The sequence below is a fragment of the Phyllobates terribilis genome, unplaced genomic scaffold (assembly GCF_046119375.1).
Source record: "Phyllobates terribilis strain yellow unplaced genomic scaffold, ASM4611937v1 Scaffold_1__5_contigs__length_1240528914, whole genome shotgun sequence".
NCBI classification, from domain to species: domain Eukaryota; kingdom Metazoa; phylum Chordata; class Amphibia; order Anura; family Dendrobatidae; genus Phyllobates; species Phyllobates terribilis.
In genome coordinates, this window is record NW_027362761.1 from 817,894,291 (window position 1) to 817,913,194 (window position 18,904).

The following is an 18,904-nucleotide window of genomic DNA, read 5'->3' on the forward strand; positions in this document are numbered from 1 at the left end:
GCCGTTCCTTGTGTGGTATAAGTGATTAGATGACTTTATTCTTCAGGTCGGTGTGATTACAGCAATGCCAGAATCATATGGGGTTTTTATGACTGACAGCTGTCGCACACTAAAAGACGCATTTTTTGTAAAATCTAGTTTTTGCATCGCCATATTTTGAGAGCTATAATTTTTCCAGATTTTGGAGACAGTCATGTGACGGCTCGTTTTTTGCGGGATGACTTGTCGTTGTTATTGGTGCCATTTTCAGGCACGTGACATTTTTTGATCACTTTCTATTCCGATTTTTGGGAGGCAGAATAAACAAAAACCAACAATTCAGGAATTGTTTTCTTTTTTTTTTTTATTCTGTTCCGCGTGTGGTAAAATTGATGAGGTAGCTTTATTCTTTGGGTCAGTACGTTTACAGCGGTACCACATTTGTATCATTTTTCTATGTTTTGGCGCTTATACACAATAAAAGCTATTTTATAGAAAAAAATATTTTTTAGCATCGCTTTATTCTGAGAGCTATAACTTTTTTATTTTTTGGCTGATTGAGCTGTATGGTGGCTTGTTTTTTGCGGGACAAGGTGACGTTTTCAGTGGTATCATTTTTATTTATATGCGTCTTTTTGATCGCGTGTTATTTTACTTTTTGTTTGGCGGTATGGTGATAAAGCATGGTTTTTTGCTTCGCTTTTTTTTTTTTTTTTTTTACCGTGTTCACTGAAGGGGTTAACTAGTGGGACAGTTTTATAGGTCAGGTTGTTCCGGACGCGGCGATACCAAATATGTGTACTTTTATTGTTTTTTTTTTTTTTTTATATATAATAATATTTATTGATGGGTACATTATATTTTTATTTTTGGTGGATTATTTTTTTTATTTTTTTTTTATATTTTTGCAATTTTTTTTTTTTTCCACTTTCAGACAGTTTATACACTTTATTACTTTGTCCCACTCTGGGACTTTCACTTTTTTTTCTCTGATCGCCTGCATGGCACAGGAATGCAGCACCATCCCTATGCCATGCAGGCTATCAGCGGTGCACAGTGTGAAGATTGTTTGGAGATGTACTACGCATGTCCAAACAATCTTCCTGCTGTCTGGTGACCCGGATGTTGTCATGACGACATCGGGTCGTCATGGCAACACCCGGGAAGCCTTTGCAGACTGCGCTGAAAGCCGTAAGAGGAGGTGAGTATCGGCGATCACCTCCCCTTGCCCCCGCAATGCCGCGATCGACTTCGATCGACTTCGATCGCAGCATCACAGGGGTTAATGTGCTGGGAGCGGTGCAGGACTGCTCCCTGCACATAGTACCGGGTGTCATCTGACACCCGGCGGCGATCGCGCCCGCACAGCCTGTCTGCACGCGCGATCGCGATGACGTACTAATACGGGTCTGGCTCTTAAGTCCCAGGGCACAGACGCGTATTAGTACGTCAGATGTTGTTAAGGGGTTAAAGAGTACTGAAAGTTAGACATAGAGTCGACAGAGGGAAAAATGCAGAAAACAAGCCATAAAATTGCCAAAGTAGTGTTAATCCTCATATCCACATGACATTTATTTCTGAAAAGCTAGGTATGATTTAAACAAAGCTAAATGATAGGTCTAGGTTAAAAAGCCTCAAAACTGAACAATGACGTAAATAATGGACCCTCAGATTGAAAGACGGGTGCTTTACTGACTGAGCTATCCAATTTTCTTTTTAAGTGCATTGTTGCAACATTTTCAAAAAAAATGTCTCTGTCCATATTTAAGTATATTCAGAAAAATTATCATTCAATATGACTGTTCAAAGCCAAAACCAAGCACATAATCAATGATTTGTCGTGAGTTTGGACATATTCAAAGACATGTTTTTTGTTTTTTCTCTAGTGTAAAAGAGCATTTTATTTCTCATGTCAAACAAGTGCATTAAGCATGCAACTAATCTTCAAGCACAAGCTGAGATTTAAACAATACAAAGTGATCTTTTGAGATTTAAAAGCTTAATGCCTGAACAGGAACTTAAACCCTGGACCCCCAGATTAAAAGTCTGATGCTCTACCGACTGAGCTATCCAGGCTCCTTTTGACCAAATTTAGCACATTTTTCAAGATTTACTTCCGATTCATCTAAATGTATCTTCAGATATGTTGATTTTTTTCATATGTGTGTACATACCCAAAACCAAAGCCAGCACATAGTCTGCCAGCATAATGAGGTGTCAGGTTACATCTCTTTTTATACTCTATGTATAGGAAACAGGGGAAGAGGATTGGAGAGCATTCAGCCCAGTGAAAGGCTATCAGATTTGGGCAGTTAAAGGCAGGTGAAGTTGCATCATCAAGCGGTTGATTTAGTTTACTCCAAAGCTGAATTCACATTCACACAGCTCAGTATTGATTAATTTTGACTTTCATATTGGTACTGCTAAATGTGCTGCAAAGAAAAAAAAGTAGGAATCACTCTGATTCTGTGTGTTTTTTATGGGAGACATCATAGCTGCTAGTTTCCACCCATCAGCTTAACCCCTTAAGCCCCGGGGGTGGTTTGCACGTTAATGACCAGGCCAATTTTTACAATTCTGACCACTGTCACTTTATGAGGTAATTACTCTGGAATGCTTCAACGGATCCCCCTGATTCTGAGATTTTTTTTTGTGACATATTGTACTTCATGATTGTGGAAAAATTTCTTCGATATCACTTGCGTTTATTTGTGAAAAAAACGGAAATTTGGCGAAAATTTTGAAAATTTTACAATTTTCAAAATTTGAATTTTTAAGCCCTGAAATCAGAGAGATATGTCACACAAAAGAGTTAATAAATAACATTTCCCACATGTCTACTTTACATCAGCACAATTTAGGAACCAAAATTTTTTTTTGTTAGGGAGCTATAAGGGTTAAAAGTTGACCAGTGATTTCTCATTTTTCCAACAAAATTTACAAAACCATTTTTTTAGGGACCACATCACATTTGAAGTCACTTTGAGAGGTCTTTATGACAGAAAATACCCAAAAGTGACACCATTCTAAAAACTGCACTCCTCAAGGTGCTCAAAACCACATTCAAGAACTTTATTAACCCTTCAGGTGCTTCACAGGAATTTTTTGAATGTGGAAGAAAAAAATGAACATTTAACTTTTTTCACAAAAATGTTACTTTAGACCCAATTTTTTTTATTTTCACAGGGGTAACAAGAAAAAATGGACCCCAAAATTTGTTGTGCAATTTCCCCTGGGCACGCAGATACCCAATATTTGGGGAAAAAACACTGTTTGGGCGCACGGCAGGGCTCGGAAGGGAAGGAGCGCCATTTGACTTTTTGATTGTAAAATTTGCTTGAATAATTAGCGGACGCCATGTTGTGTTTGGAGAGCCCCTGTGTGCCCAAACTTTGGAGCTCCCCCACAAATGACCCCATTTTGGAAGCTAGACCCCCCAAGGCACCTTTCTAGATGCATAGTGAGCACTTGGAACCCCCAGGTGCTTCACAAATTGATTCGTAAAAATGAAAAAGTGAAAAAAAAAACACTTTTTCATTTTTACGAATCAATTTGTGAAGCACCTGGGGGTTCCAAGTGCTCACTATGCATCTAGATAGGTGCCTTGGGGGGTCTAGTTTCCAAAATGGGGTCACTTGTGGGGGAGCTCCAATGTTTGGGCACACAGGGACTCTCCAAATGCAACATGGTGTCCGCTAACAATTTGAGCCGACAATTTGTTAGTGGATATCATGTTGCATTTGGAGAGTCCCTGTGTGCCCAAACATTGGAGATCCCCCACAAGTGACCCCATTTTGGAAACTAGACCCCCCAAGGCACCTATCTAGATTCATAGTGAGCACTTGGAACCCCAGGTGCTTCACAAATTGATTCATAAAAATGAAAAAGTGTTTTTTTTTCACTTTTTCATTTTTACGAACCAATTTGTGAAGCACCTGGGGGTTCCAAGTGCTCACTATGCATATAGATAGGTGCCTTGGGGGGTCTAGTTTCCAAAATGGGGTCACTTGTGGGGGAGCTCCAATGTTTAGGCACACAGGGGCTCTCCAAACGCAACATGGTGTCCGCTAACAATTTGAGCCGATTTTCCATTCAATTCGTTAGCGGACACCATGTCGCGTTTGGAGAGCCCGTGATGTGCCTAAACAGTGGAGCTCCCCCACAAGTGTCCCCATTTTGGAAACTATACCCCTCAAGGATTTTATTAAGGTGTATAGTGAACATTTTGAACCCAGAGGTACGGCACAGAGTTTGTTTACATTAGGTCATCATATTGAATAAGTTGTCATTATTCTTGAGCGCAAGTGCTCGCTACTTGAGTTTGCATCGGGTACTCAGGTATGCACCATGTACAGCGTGTGCTCGAGTGACATGCTCGAGTCCCTGCTCCGCATGTTTCACGGTTATTAGACACCCAAAAAAAAAACATGCGGGGATCGCTCGTGCATGGCAGGCAACCCCCGTAAAGTTTTTTTGGCCGCCAAGCATATGGGGCAGAGACTCGAGCATGTCACTCAAATACCCACGATACTCAATGCATACCAGAGCACCCGATGCAAAATCAAGTAGCGAGCACTTGCGCTCAACACTAGTCGCCATATCGTCATCTTTTTTTCTTACTTTTGAAAAAAATCCCAACCCCAGCCCTAACCCTAGCACAACCCTAGCCCTAGCACAACCCTAGCCCTAGCACAACCCTAGCCCCAGCACAACCCTAGCCCCAGCACAACCCTAGCCCCAAACCCAGCCCTAACCCTAGCCCAATCCTAACCCAAGAGTTTATTTTTGACGCCGTTCCTTGTGTGGTATAAGTGATTAGACGACTTTATTCTTCAGGTCGGTGTGATTGCAGCAATGCCAGAATCATATGGGGTTTTTATGACTGACAGCTGTCGCACACTAAAAGACGCATTTTTTGTAAAATCTAGTTTTTGCATCGCCATATTTTGAGAGCTATAATTTTTCCAGATTTTGGCAGACAGTCATGTGACGGCTCGTTTTTTGCGGGATGACTTGACGTTGTTATTGGTGCCATTTTCAGGCACGTGACATTTTTTGATCGCTTTCTATTCCGATTTTTGGGAGGCAGAATAAACAAAAACCAACAATTCAGTAATTGTTTTCTTTTTTTTTTTTTCATTCTGTTCCGCGTGTGGTAAAATTGATGAGGTAGCTTTATTCTTCGGGTCAGTACGTTTACAGCGGTACCACATTTGTATCATTTTTCTATGTTTTGGCGCTTATACACAATAAAAGCTATTTTATAGAAAAAAATATTTTTTAGCATCGCTTTATTCTGAGAGCTATAACTTTTTTATTTTTCGGCTGATTGAGCTGTATGGTGGCTTGTTTTTTGCGGGACAAGGTGACGTTTTCAGCGGTATCATTTTTATTTATATGCGTCTTTTTGATCGCGTGTTATTCCACTTTTTGTTTGGCGGTATGGTGATAAAGCATTGTTTTTTGCTTCGTTTTTTTTTTTTACCGTGTTCACTGAAGGGGTTAACTAGTGGCACAGTTTTATAGGTCAGGTTGTTCTGGACGCGGCGATACCAAATATGTGTACTTTTATTGTTTTGTTTTTTTTTATATATATAATAATATTTATTGATGGGTACATTATATTTTTATTTTTGGTGGATTATTTTTTTTATTTTTTTTTTTTATATTTTTGCAATTTTTTTTTTTTTTTTTCCACTTTCAGACAGTTTATACACTTTATTACTTTGTCTCACTCTGGGACTTTCACTTTTTTTTCTCTGATCGCCTGCATGGCACAGAAATGCAGCACCATCCCTATGCCATGCAGGCTATCAGCGGTGCACAGTGTGAAGATTGTTTGGAGATGCACTGCGCATGTCCAAACAATCTTCCTGCTGTCTGGTGACATCGGGTCGTCATGGCAACACCCGGAAAGCCTTTGCAGACTGCGCTGGAAGCCGGAAGAGGAGGTGAGTATCGGCGATCACCTCCCCTTGCCCCCGCAATGCCGCGATCGACTTCGATCGCAGCATTGCAGGGGTTAATGTGCTGGGAGCGGTGCAGGACTGCTCCCTGCACATAGTACCGGGTGTCATCTGACACCCGGCGGCGATCGCGCCCATACAGCCTGTGTGCGCGCGCGATCGCGATGACGTACTAATACGGGTCTGGCTCTTAAGTCCCAGGGCACAGACGCGTATTAGTACGTCAGATGTTGTTAAGGGGTTAAAGAGTACTGAAAGTTAGACATAGAGTCTACAGAGGGAAAAATGCAGAAAACAAGTCATAAAATTGCCAAAGTAGTGTTAATCCTCATATCCACATGACATTTGTTTCTGAAAAGCTAGGTATGATTTAAACAAAGCTAAATGATAGGTCTAGGTTAAAAAGCCTCAAAACTGAACAATGATGTAAATAATGGACCCTCAGATTAAAAGACGGGTGCTTTACTGACTGAACTATCCAGGTTCTTTCTAAGTGCACTGTTGCAACATTTAAAAAAAAAATGTTTCTGTCCATATTTAAGTATATTCAGAAAAATTATCATTTAATATGACTGTTCAAAGCCAAAACCAAGCACATAATCAATAATTTGTCGTGAGTTTGGACATACTCAAAGACATGTTTTTTTGTTTTTTCTCTAGTGTATAAGAGCATTTTATTTCTCATGTCAAACAAGTGCATTAAGCATGCAACTAATCTTCAAGCACAAGCTGAAATTTAAACAATACAAAGTGATCTGTTGAGATTTAAAAGCTTAACGCCTAAACAGGGACTTGAACCCTGGACCCTCAGATTAGAAGTCAGATGTTCTACCGACTTAGCTATCCAGGCTCCTTCTGAACAAACTTAGCACATTTTTCAAGATTTACCTCCGATTCATCTAAATGTATCTTCAGATATGTTGATTTTTTTCATATGTGTGTACGTACCCAAAACCAAAGCCAGCACATAGTCTGCCAGCATAATGAGGTGTCAGGTTACATCTCTTTTTATACTCTATGTATAGGAAACAGGGGAAGAGGAATGATGAGTATTCAGCCCAGTGAAAGGCTATCAGATTTGGGCAGTTAAAGGCAGGTGAAATTGCATCATCAAGCGGTTGATTTAGTTTACTCCAAAGCTGAATTCACATTCACACAGCTCAGTATTGATTAATTTTGACTTTCATATTGGTACTGCTAAATGTGCTGCAAAGAAAAAAAAGTAGGAATCACTCTGATTCTGTGTGTTTTTTATGGGAGACATCATAGCTGCTAGTTTCCACACATCAGCTTAAAGAGTATTGAAAGTTAGATAGAGAGTCTACAGAGGGAAAAATGCAGAAAACAAGTCATAAAATTGCCAAAGTAGTGTTAATCCTCATATCCACATGACATTTATTTCTGAAAAGCTAGGTATGATTTATACAAAGCTAAATGATAGGTCTAGGTTAAAAAGCCTCAAAACTGAACAATGACGTAAATAATGGACCCTCAGATTAAAAGACGGGTGCTTTACAGACTGAGCTATCCAGGTTCTTTCTAAGTGCACTTTTGCAACATTTTCAAAAAAAATGTCTCTGTCCATATTTAAGTATATTCAGAAAAATTATCATCCAATATGACTGTTCAAAGCCAAAACCAAGCACATAATCAATGATTTGTCGTGAGTTTGGACATATTCAAAGACATGTTTTTTGTTTTTTTCTCTACTGTAAAAGAGCATTTTATTTCTCATGTCAAACAAGTGCATTAAGCATGCAACTAATCTTCAAGCACAAGCTGAGATTAAGGCTATGTGCCCACGTTGCGGACCTGAAGCATATTTTTTACGCTTCTCCCTGGCGGGAAAATTGCATGCGGATATTACATGCGGTTTTCCCGCCAGGTAGAAGCGTTTGTGAGGCGACTTTGCATGCATTTCCGCATGCGGGTTATCAAGCACTTCTCCAAGCATCACTTGGAAAAGTGCTTGACAACTTGTTCAGAATGGTAAAAAATAAAAAAATAAAGTTTATACTCACCTTCTGATGCATTCTCTGCCCCGTCCGGAGGCTTGAGCGGCTCACGCTGTTGTGTGCAGGACCTACGGTGATGTCATTGAGTCATGTGATGGATCACATGACTCAATGACGTGGCAGGTCCTTCAGACAACAGCGCGATGGAGGGAACACATCAGAAGATAAGTATAAACTTTATTTTATTCTTTTTTTTACAGGTTCTTTGGTACCCAGGTCTGGAGGAGAGTCTCCTCTCCTCCAGACTTGGGTACCATCCGCATATTGATTCCGCTGCGCTTCCGCAAAATTAATGAACATGCTGCGGATTTTTGACCACAGCATATACGCTGCGGAAAAATCCGCAGCATGGGCATTGACATTGCGGAATGCCGTTGGGGACCATGGGGTGCGGATATACATGCGTTTTTCAAGCTTTTACGCTGCGGAAATTCCGCAGCATATATGCTTGAAAAATGCTACGTGGGCACACAGCCTTAAACAATACAAAGTGATCTGTTGAGATTTAAAAGCTTAATGCCTGAACAGGGACTTGAACCCTGGACCCTGAGATTAAAAGTCTGATGCTCTACTGACTGAGCTATCCAGGCTCCTTCAGAACAAACTTAGCACATTTTTCAAGATTTGCTTCTGATTCATCTAAATGTATCTTCAGATATGTTGATTTTTTTCATATGTGTGTACATACCCAAAACCAAAGCCAGCACATAGTCTGCCAGCATAATGAGGTGTCAGGTTACATCTCTTTTTATACTCTATGTATAGGAAACAGGGGAAGAGGAGTGATGAGTATTCAGCCCAGTGAAAGGCTATCAGATTTGGGCAGTTAAAGGCAGGTGAAGTTGCATCATCAAGCGGTTGATTTAGTTTACTCCAAAGCTGAATTCACATTCACACAGCTCAGTATTGATTAATTTTGACTTTCATATTGGTACTGCTAAATGTGCTGCAAAGAAAAAAAGTAGGAATCAATCTGATTCTGTGTGTTTTTTATGGGAGACATCATAGCTGCTAGTTTCCACACATCAGCTTAAAGAGTATTGAAAGTTAGACATAGAGTCTACAGAGGGAAAAATGCCGAAAACAAGTCATAAAATTGCCAAAGTAGTGTTAATCCTCATATCCACATGACATTTATTTCTGAAAAGCTAGGTATGATTTAAACAAAGCTAAATGATAGGTCTAGGTTAAAAAGCCACAAAACTGAACAATGATGTAAATAATGGACCCTCAGATTAAAAGATGGGTGCTTTACAGACTGAGCTATCCAGGTTCTTTCTAAGTGCACTTTTGCAACATTTTCAAAAAAAATGTCTCTGTCCATATTTAAGTATACTCAGAAAAATTATCATCCAATATGACTTTTCAAAGCCAAAACCAAGCACATAATCAATGATTTGTCGTGAATTTGGACATATTCAAAGACATGTTTTTTGTTTTTTTCTCTAGTGTAAAAGAGCGTTTTATTTCTCATGTCAAACAAGAACATTAAGCATGCAACTAATCTTCAAGCACAAGCTGAGATTTAAACTATACAAAGTGATGTGTTGAGATTTAAAAGCTTAACGCCTGAACAGGGACTTGAACCCTGGACCCTCAGACTAAAAGTCTGATGCTCTACCAACTGAGCTATCCAGTCACCTTCTGAACAAACTTAGCACATTTTTCAAGATTTACTTCCGATTCATCTAAATGTATCTTCAGATATGTTGATTTTTTTCATATGTGTGTACATACCCAAAACCAAAGTCAGCACATAGTCTGCCAGCATAATGAGGTGTCAGGTTACATCTCTTTTTATACTCTATGTATAGGAAACAGGGGAAGAGGAGTGATGAGTATTCAGCCCAGTGAAAGGCTATCAGATTTGGGCAGTTAAAGGCAGGTGAAGTTGCATCATCAAGCGGTTGATTTAGTTTACTCCAAAGCTGAATTCACATTCACACAGCTCAGTATTGATTAATTTTGACTTTCATATTGGTACTGCTAAATGTGCTGCAAAGAAAAAAAAGTAGGAATCACTCTGATTCTGTGTGTTTTTTATGGGAGACATCATAGCTGCTAGTTTCCACACATCAGCTTAAAGAGTATCGAAAGTTAGACATAGAGTCTACAGAGGGAAAAATGCCGAAAACAAGTCATAAAATTGCCAAAGTAGTGTTAATCCTCATATCCATATGACATTTATTTCTGAAAAGCTAGGTATGATTTAAACAAAGCTAAATGATAGGTCTAGGTTAAAAAGCCTCAAAACTGAACAATGACGTAAATAATGGACCCTCAGATTAAAAGACGGGTGCTTTACAGACTGAGCTATCCAGGTTCTTTCTAAGTGCACTTTTGCAACATTTTCGAAAAAAATGTCTCTGTCCATATTTAAGTATACTCAGAAAAATTAATATCCAATATGACTGTTCAAAGCCAAAACCAAGCACATAATCAATCATTTGTCGTGAGTTTGGACATATTCAAAGACATGTTTTTTTGTTTTTTCTCTAGTGTATAAGAGCATTTTATTTCTCGTGTCAAACAAGTGCATTAAGCATGCAACTAAACTTCAAGCACAAGCTGAGATTTAAACAATACAAAGTGATCTGTTGAGATTTAAAAGCTTAACGCCTGAACAGGGACTTGAACCCTGGACCCTCAGATTAAAAGTCTGATGCTCTACCGACTGAGCTATCCAGGCTCCTTCTGAACAAACTTAGCACATTTTTCAAGATTTACTTCTGATTCATCTAAATGTATCTTCAGATATGTTGATTTTTTTCATATGTGTGTACATACCCAAAACCAAAGCCAGCACATAGTCTGCCAGCATAATGAGGTGTCAGGTTACATCTTTTTTTATACTCTATGTATAGGAAACAGGGGAAGAGGAGTGATGAGTATTCAGCCCAGTGAAAGGCTATCAGATTTGGGCAGTTAAAGGCAGGTGAAGTTGCATCATCAAGCGGTTGATTTAGTTTACTCCAAAGCTGAATTCACATTCACACAGCTCAGTATTGATTAATTTTGACTTTCATATTGGTACTGCTAAATGTGCTGCAAATAAAAAAAGTAGGAATCACTCTGATTCTGTGTGTTTTTTATGGGAGACATCATAGCTGCTAGTTTCCACACATCAGCTTAAAGAGTATTGAAAGTTAGACATAGAGTCTACAGAGGGAAAAATGCCGAAAACAAGTCATAAAATTGCCAAAGTAGTGTTAATCCTCATATCCACATGACATTTATTTCTGAAAAGCTAGGTATGATTTAAACAAAGCTAAATGATAGGTCTAGGTTAAAAAGCCTCAAAACTGAACAATGACGTAAATAATGGACCCTCAGATTAAAAGACGGGTGCTTTACAGACTGAGCTATCCTGGTTCTTTCTAAGTGCACTTTTGCAATATTTTCAAAAAAAATGTCTCTGTCCATATTTAAGTATACTCAGAAAAATTATCATCCAATATGACTGTTCAAAGCCAAGCACATAATCAATGATTTGTCGTGAATTTGGACATATTCAAAGACATGTTTTTTGTTTTTTTCTCTAGTGTAAAAGAGCATTTTATTTCTCATGTCAATCAAGTGCATTAAGCATGCAACTAATCTTCAAGCACAAGCTGAGATTTAAACAATACAAAGTGATCTGTTGAGATTTAAAAGCTTAATGCCTGAACAGGGACTTGAACCCTGGACCATCAGATTAAAAGTCTGATGCTCTACCGACTGAGCTATCCAAGCTCCTTCTGATCAAACTTAGCACATTTTTCAAGATTTGCTTCCGATTCATCTAAATGTATCTTCAGATATGTTGATTTTTTTTCATATGTGTGTACATACCCAAAACCAAAGCCAGCACATAGTCTGCCAGCATAATGAGGTGTCAGGTTACATCTCTTTTTATACTCTATGTATAGGAAACAGGGGAAGAGGAATGATGAGTATTCAGCCCAGTGAAAGGCTATCAGATTAGGGCAGTTAAAGGCAGGTGAAGTTGCATCATCAAGCGGTTGATTTAGTTTACTCCAAAGCTGAATTCACATTCACACAGCTCAGTATTGATTAATTTTGACTTTCATATTGGTACTGCTAAATGTGCTGCAAAGAAAAAAAGTAGGAATCAATCTGATTCTGTGTGTTTTTTATGGGAGACATCATAGCTGCTAGTTTCCACACATCAGCTTAAAGAGTATTGAAAGTTAGACATAGAGTCTACAGAGGGAAAATGCCGAAAACAAGTCATAAAATTGCCAAAGTAGTGTTAATCCTCATATCCACATGACATTTATTTCTGAAAAGCTAGGTATGATTTAAACAAAGCTAAATGATAGGTCTAGGTTAAAAAGCCACAAAACTGAACAATGATGTAAATAATGGACCCTCAGATTAAAAGACGGGTGCTTTACAGACTGAGCTATCCAGGTTCTTTCTAAGTGCACTTTTGCAACATTTTCAAAAAAAATGTCTCTGTCCATATTTAAGTATACTCAGAAAAATTATCATCCAATATGACTTTTCAAAGCCAAAACCAAGCACATAATCAATGATTTGTCGTGAATTTGGACATATTCAAAGACATGTTTTTTGTTTTTTTCTCTAGTGTAAAAGAGCGTTTTATTTCTCATGTCAAACAAGAACATTAAGCATGCAACTAATCTTCAAGCACAAGCTGAGATTTAAACTATACAAAGTGATCTGTTGAGATTTAAAAGCTTAACGCCTGAACAGGGACTTGAACCCTGGACCCTCAGACTAAAAGTCTGATGCTCTACCAACTGAGCTATCCAGTCGCCTTCTGAACAAACTTAGCACATTTTTCAAGATTTACTTCCGATTCATCTAAATGTATCTTCAGATATGTTGATTTTTTTCATATGTGTGTACATACCCAAAACCAAAGCCAGCACATAGTCTGCCAGCATAATGAGGTGTCAGGTTACATCTCTTTTTATACTCTATGTATAGGAAACAGGGGAAGAGGAGTGATGAGTATTCAGCCCAGTGAAAGGCTATCAGATTTGGGCAGTTAAAGGCAGGTGAAGTTGCATCATCAAGCGGTTGATTTAGTTTACTCCAAAGCTGAATTCACATTCACACAGCTCAGTATTGATTAATTTTGACTTTCATATTGGTACTGCTAAATGTGCTGCAAATAAAAAAAGTAGGAATCACTCTGATTCTGTGTGTTTTTTATGGGAGACATCATAGCTGCTAGTTTCCACACATCAGCTTAAAGAGTATTGAAAGTTAGACATAGAGTCTACAGAGGGAAAAATGCCGAAAACAAGTCATAAAATTGCCAAAGTAGTGTTAATCCTCATATCCACATGACATTAATTTCTGAAAAGCTAGGTATGATTTAAACAAAGCTAAATGATAGGTCTAGGTTAAAAAGCCTCAAAACTGAACAATGACGTAAATAATGGACCCTCAGATTAAAAGACGGGTGCTTTACAGACTGAGCTATCCTGGTTCTTTCTAAGTGCACTTTTGCAATATTTTCAAAAAAAATGTCTCTGTCCATATTTAAGTATACTCAGAAAAATTATCATCCAATATGACTGTTCAAAGCCAAGCACATAATCAATGATTTGTCGTGAATTTGGACATATTCAAAGACATGTTTTTTGTTTTTTTCTCTAGTGTAAAAGAGCATTTTATTTCTCATGTCAATCAAGTGCATTAAGCATGCAACTAATCTTCAAGCACAAGCTGAGATTTAAACAATACAAAGTGATCTGTTGAGATTTAAAAGCTTAATGCCTGAACAGGGACTTGAACCCTGGACCATCAGATTAAAAGTCTGATGCTCTACCGACTGAGCTATCCAAGCTCCTTCTGATCAAACTTAGCACATTTTTCAAGATTTGCTTCCGATTCATCTAAATGTATCTTCAGATATGTTGATTTTTTTTCATATGTGTGTACATACCCAAAACCAAAGCCAGCACATAGTCTGCCAGCATAATGAGGTGTCAGGTTACATCTCTTTTTATACTCTATGTATAGGAAACAGGGGAAGAGGAATGATGAGTATTCAGCCCAGTGAAAGGCTATCAGATTTGGGCAGTTAAAGGCAGGTGAAGTTGCATCATCAAGCGGTTGATTTAGTTTACTCCAAAGCTGAATTCACATTCACACAGCTCAGTATTGATTAATTTTGACTTTCATATTGGTACTGCTAAATGTGCTGCAAAGAAAAAAAGTAGGAATCAATCTGATTCTGTGTGTTTTTTAAGGGAGACATCATAGCTGCTAGTTTCCACACATCAGCTTAAAGAGTATTGAAAGTTAGACATAGAGTCTACAGAGGGAAAATGCCGAAAACAAGTCATAAAATTGCCAAAGTAGTGTTAATCCTCATATCCACATGACATTTATTTCTGAAAAGCTAGGTATGATTTAAACAAAGCTAAATGATAGGTCTAGGTTAAAAAGCCACAAAACTGAACAATGATGTAAATAATGGACCCTCAGATTAAAAGACGGGTGCTTTACAGACTGAGCTATCCAGGTTCTTTCTAAGTGCACTTTTGCAACATTTTCAAAAAAAATGTCTCTGTCCATATTTAAGTATACTCAGAAAAATTATCATCCAATATGACTTTTCAAAGCCAAAACCAAGCACATAATCAATGATTTGTCGTGAATTTGGACATATTCAAAGACATGTTTTTTGTTTTTTTCTCTAGTGTAAAAGAGCGTTTTATTTCTCATGTCAAACAAGAACATTAAGCATGCAACTAATCTTCAAGCACAAGCTGAGATTTAAACTATACAAAGTGATCTGTTGAGATTTAAAAGCTTAACGCCTGAACAGGGACTTGAACCCTGGACCCTCAGACTAAAAGTTTGATGCTCTACCAACTGAGCTATCCAGTCGCCTTCTGAACAAACTTAGCACATTTTTCAAGATTTACTTCCGATTCATCTAAATGTATCTTCAGATATGTTGATTTTTTTCATATGTGTGTACATACCCAAAACCAAAGCCAGCACATAGTCTGCCAGCATAATGAGGTGTCAGGTTACATCTCTTTTTATACTCTATGTATAGGAAACAGGGGAAGAGGAGTGATGAGTATTCAGCCCAGTGAAAGGCTATCAGATTAGGGCAGTTAAAGGCAGGTGAAGTTGCATCATCAAGCGGTTGATTTAGTTTACTCCAAAGCTGAATTCACATTCACACAGCTCAGTATTGATTAATTTTGACTTTCATATTGGTACTGCTAAATGTGCTGCAAAGAAAAAAAAGTAGGAATCACTCTGATTCTGTGTGTTTTTTATGGGAGACATCATAGCTGCTAGTTTCCACACATCAGCTTAAAGAGTATCGAAAGTTAGACATAGAGTCTACAGAGGGAAAAATGCCGAAAACAAGTCATAAAATTGCCAATGTAGTGTTAATCCTCATATCCATATGACATTTATTTCTGAAAAGCTAGGTATCATTTAAACAAAGCTAAATGATAGGTCTAGGTTAAAAAGCCTGAAAACTGAACAATGACGTAAATAATGGACCCTCAGATTAAAAGACGGGTGCTTTACAGACTGAGCTATCCAGGTTCTTTCTAAGTGCACTTTTGCAACATTTTCGAAAAAAATGTCTCTGTCCATATTTAAGTATACTCAGAAAAATTATCATCCAATATGACTGTTCAAAGCCAAAACCAAGCACATAATCAATCATTTGTCGTGAGTTTGGACATATTCAAAGACATGTTTTTTTGTTTTTTCTCTAGTGTATAAGAGCATTTTATTTCTCGTGTCAAACAAGTGCATTAAGCATGCAACTAAACTTCAAGCACAAGCTGAGATTTAAACAATACAAAGTGATCTGTTGAGATTTAAAAGTTTAACGCCTGAACAGGGACTTGAACCCTGGACCCTCAGATTAAAAGTGTGATGCTCTACCGACTGAGCTATCCAGGCTCCTTCTGAACAAACTTAGCACATTTTTCAAGATTTACTTCTGATTCATCTAAATGTATCTTCAGATATGTTGATTTTTTTCATATGTGTGTACATACCCAAAACCAAAGCCAGCACATAGTCTGCCAGCATAATGAGGTGTCAGGTTACATCTTTTTTTATACTCTATGTATAGGAAACAGGGGAAGAGGAGTGATGAGTATTCAGCCCAGTGAAAGGCTATCAGATTTGGGCAGTTAAAGGCAGGTGAAGTTGCATCATCAAGCGGTTGATTTAGTTTACTCCAAAGCTGAATTCACATTCACACAGCTCAGTATTGATTAATTTTGACTTTCATATTGGTACTGCTAAATGTGCTGCAAATAAAAAAAGTAGGAATCACTCTGATTCTGTGTGTTTTTTATGGGAGACATCATAGCTGCTAGTTTCCACACATCAGCTTAAAGAGTATTGAAAGTTAGACATAGAGTCTACAGAGGGAAAAATGCCGAAAACAAGTCATAAAATTGCCAAAGTAGTGTTAATCCTCATATCCATATGACATTTATTTCTGAAAAGCGAGGTATGATTTAAACAAAGCTAAATGATAGGTCTAGGTTAAAAAGCCTCAAAACTGAACAATGACGTAAATAATGGACCCTCAGATTAAAAGACGGGTGCTTTACAGACTGAGCTATCCAGGTTCTTTCTAAGTGCACTTTTGCAACATTTTCGAAAAAAATGTCTCTGTCCATATTTAAGTATACTCAGAAAAATTATCATCCAATATGACTGTTCAAAGCCAAAACCAAGCACATAATCAATCATTTGTCGTGAATTTGGACATATTCAAAGACATGTTTTTGTTTTTTCTCTAGTGTATAAGAGCATTTTATTTCTCGTGTCAAACAAGTGCATTAAGCATGCAACTAAACTTCAAGCACAAGCTGAGATTTAAACAATACAAAGTGATCTGTTGAGATTTAAAAGCTTAACGCCTGAACAGGGACTTGAACCCTGGACCCTCAGATTAAAAGTCTGATGGTCTACCGACTGAGCTATCCAGGCTCCTTCTGAACAAACTTAGCACATTTTTCAAGATTTACTCCTGATTCATCTAAATGTATCTTCAGATATGTTGATTTTTTTCATATGTGTGTACATACCCAAAACCAAAGCCAGCACATAGTCTGCCAGCATAATGAGGTGTCAGGTTACATCTTTTTTTATACTCTATGTATAGGAAACAGGGGAAGAGGAGTGATGAGTATTCAGCCCAGTGAAAGGCTATCAGATTTGGGCAGTTAAAGGCAGGTGAAGTTGCATCATCAAGCGGTTGATTTAGTTTACTCCAAAGCTGAATTCACATTCACACAGCTCAGTATTGATTAATTTTGACTTTCATATTGGTACTGCTAAATGTGCTGCAAATAAAAAAAGTAGGAATCACTCTGATTCTGTGTGTTTTTTATGGGAGACATCATAGCTGCTAGTTTCCACACATCAGCTTAAAGAGTATTGAAAGTTAGACATAGAGTCTACAGAGGGAAAAATGCCGAAAACAAGTCATAAAATTGCCAAAGTAGTGTTAATCCTCATATCCACATGACATTTATTTCTGAAAAGCTAGGTATGATTTAAACAAAGCTAAATGATAGGTCTAGGTTAAAAAGCCTCAAAACTGAACAATGACGTAAATAATGGACCCTCAGATTAAAAGACGGGTGCTTTACAGACTGAGCTATCCAGGTTCTTTCTAAGTGCACTTTTGCAACATTTTCAAAAAAAATGTCTCTGTCCATATTTAAGTATACTCAGAAAAATTATCATCCAATATGACTGTTCAAAGCCAAGCACATAATCAATGATTTGTCGTGAATTTGGACATATTCAAAGACATGTTTTTTGTTTTTTTCTCTAGTGTAAAAGAGCATTTTATTTCTCATGTCAATCAAGTGCATTAAGCATGCAACTAATCTTCAAGCACAAGCTGAGATTTAAACAATACAAAGTGATCTGTTGAGATTTAAAAGCTTAATGCCTGAACAGGGACTTGAACCCTGGACCATCAGATTAAAAGTCTGATGCTCTACCGACTGAGCTATCCAAGCTCCTTCTGATCAAACTTAGCACATTTTTCAAGATTTGCTTCCGATTCATCTAAATGTATCTTCAGATATGTTGATTTTTTTTCATATGTGTGTACATACCCAAAACCAAAGCCAGCACATAGTCTGCCAGCATAATGAGGTGTCAGGTTACATCTCTTTTTATACTCTATGTATAGGAAACAGGGGAAGAGGAATGATGAGTATTCAGCCCAGTGAAAGGCTATCAGATTTGGGCAGTTAAAGGCAGGTGAAGTTGCATCATCAAGCGGTTGATTTAGTTTACTCCAAAGCTGAATTCACATTCACACAGCTCAGTATTGATTAATTTTGACTTTCATATTGGTACTGCTAAATGTGCTGCAAAGAAAAAAAGTAGGAATCAATCTGATTCTGTGTGTTTTTTATGGGAGACATCATAGCTGCTAGTTTCCACACATCAGCTTAAAGAGTATTGAAAGTTAGACATAGAGTCTACAGAGGGAAAATGCCGAAAACAAGTCATAAAATTGCCAAAGTAGTGTTAATCCTCATATCCACATGACATTTATTTCTGAAAAGCTAGGTATGATTTAAACAAAGCTAAATGATAGGTCTAGGTTAAAAAGCCTCAAAACTGAACAATGATGTAAATAATGGACCCTCAGATTAAAAGACGGGTGCTTTACAGACTGAGCTATCCAGGTTCTTTCTAAGTGCACTTTTGCAACATTTTCCAAAAAAATGTCTCTGTCCATATTTAAGTATACTCAGAAAAATTATCATCCAATATGACTTTTCAAAGCCAAAACCAAGCACATAATCAATGATTTGTCGTGAATTTGGACATATTCAAAGACATGTTTTTTGTTTTTTTCTCTAGTGTAAAAGAGCATTTTATTTCTCATGTCAAACAAGAACATTAAGCATGCAACTAATCTTCAAGCACAAGCCG

General features: G+C 37.8%; 11 non-coding genes across 11 annotated transcripts; all 11 read right to left on the reverse strand.

Moving 5' to 3' along the window:
• Positions 1–1,982: 1,982 nt before the first annotated feature.
• On the reverse strand, positions 1,983–2,055 carry TRNAK-UUU (transfer RNA lysine (anticodon UUU)). Its single transcript has one exon. It is a non-coding gene; the product is annotated as a tRNA-Lys (tRNA).
• Positions 2,056–6,722: 4,667 nt separating this feature from the next.
• Positions 6,723–6,795, reverse strand: TRNAR-UCU (transfer RNA arginine (anticodon UCU)). The gene has a single exon. It is a non-coding gene; the product is annotated as a tRNA-Arg (tRNA).
• A 1,682-nt stretch (positions 6,796–8,477) lies between these two features.
• On the reverse strand, positions 8,478–8,550 carry TRNAK-UUU (transfer RNA lysine (anticodon UUU)). The gene has a single exon. It is a non-coding gene; the product is annotated as a tRNA-Lys (tRNA).
• A 976-nt stretch (positions 8,551–9,526) lies between these two features.
• TRNAK-UUU (transfer RNA lysine (anticodon UUU)) lies at positions 9,527–9,599 on the reverse strand. The gene has a single exon. It is a non-coding gene; the product is annotated as a tRNA-Lys (tRNA).
• Positions 9,600–10,576: 977 nt separating this feature from the next.
• TRNAK-UUU (transfer RNA lysine (anticodon UUU)) lies at positions 10,577–10,649 on the reverse strand. Its single transcript has one exon. It is a non-coding gene; the product is annotated as a tRNA-Lys (tRNA).
• Positions 10,650–11,619: 970 nt separating this feature from the next.
• Positions 11,620–11,692, reverse strand: TRNAK-UUU (transfer RNA lysine (anticodon UUU)). The gene has a single exon. It is a non-coding gene; the product is annotated as a tRNA-Lys (tRNA).
• Positions 11,693–12,668: 976 nt separating this feature from the next.
• Positions 12,669–12,741, reverse strand: TRNAK-UUU (transfer RNA lysine (anticodon UUU)). The gene has a single exon. It is a non-coding gene; the product is annotated as a tRNA-Lys (tRNA).
• A 970-nt stretch (positions 12,742–13,711) lies between these two features.
• On the reverse strand, positions 13,712–13,784 carry TRNAK-UUU (transfer RNA lysine (anticodon UUU)). The gene has a single exon. It is a non-coding gene; the product is annotated as a tRNA-Lys (tRNA).
• A 2,026-nt stretch (positions 13,785–15,810) lies between these two features.
• Positions 15,811–15,883, reverse strand: TRNAK-UUU (transfer RNA lysine (anticodon UUU)). Its single transcript has one exon. It is a non-coding gene; the product is annotated as a tRNA-Lys (tRNA).
• Positions 15,884–16,857: 974 nt separating this feature from the next.
• On the reverse strand, positions 16,858–16,930 carry TRNAK-UUU (transfer RNA lysine (anticodon UUU)). The gene has a single exon. It is a non-coding gene; the product is annotated as a tRNA-Lys (tRNA).
• Positions 16,931–17,900: 970 nt separating this feature from the next.
• On the reverse strand, positions 17,901–17,973 carry TRNAK-UUU (transfer RNA lysine (anticodon UUU)). Its single transcript has one exon. It is a non-coding gene; the product is annotated as a tRNA-Lys (tRNA).
• Positions 17,974–18,904: the final 931 nt, after the last annotated feature.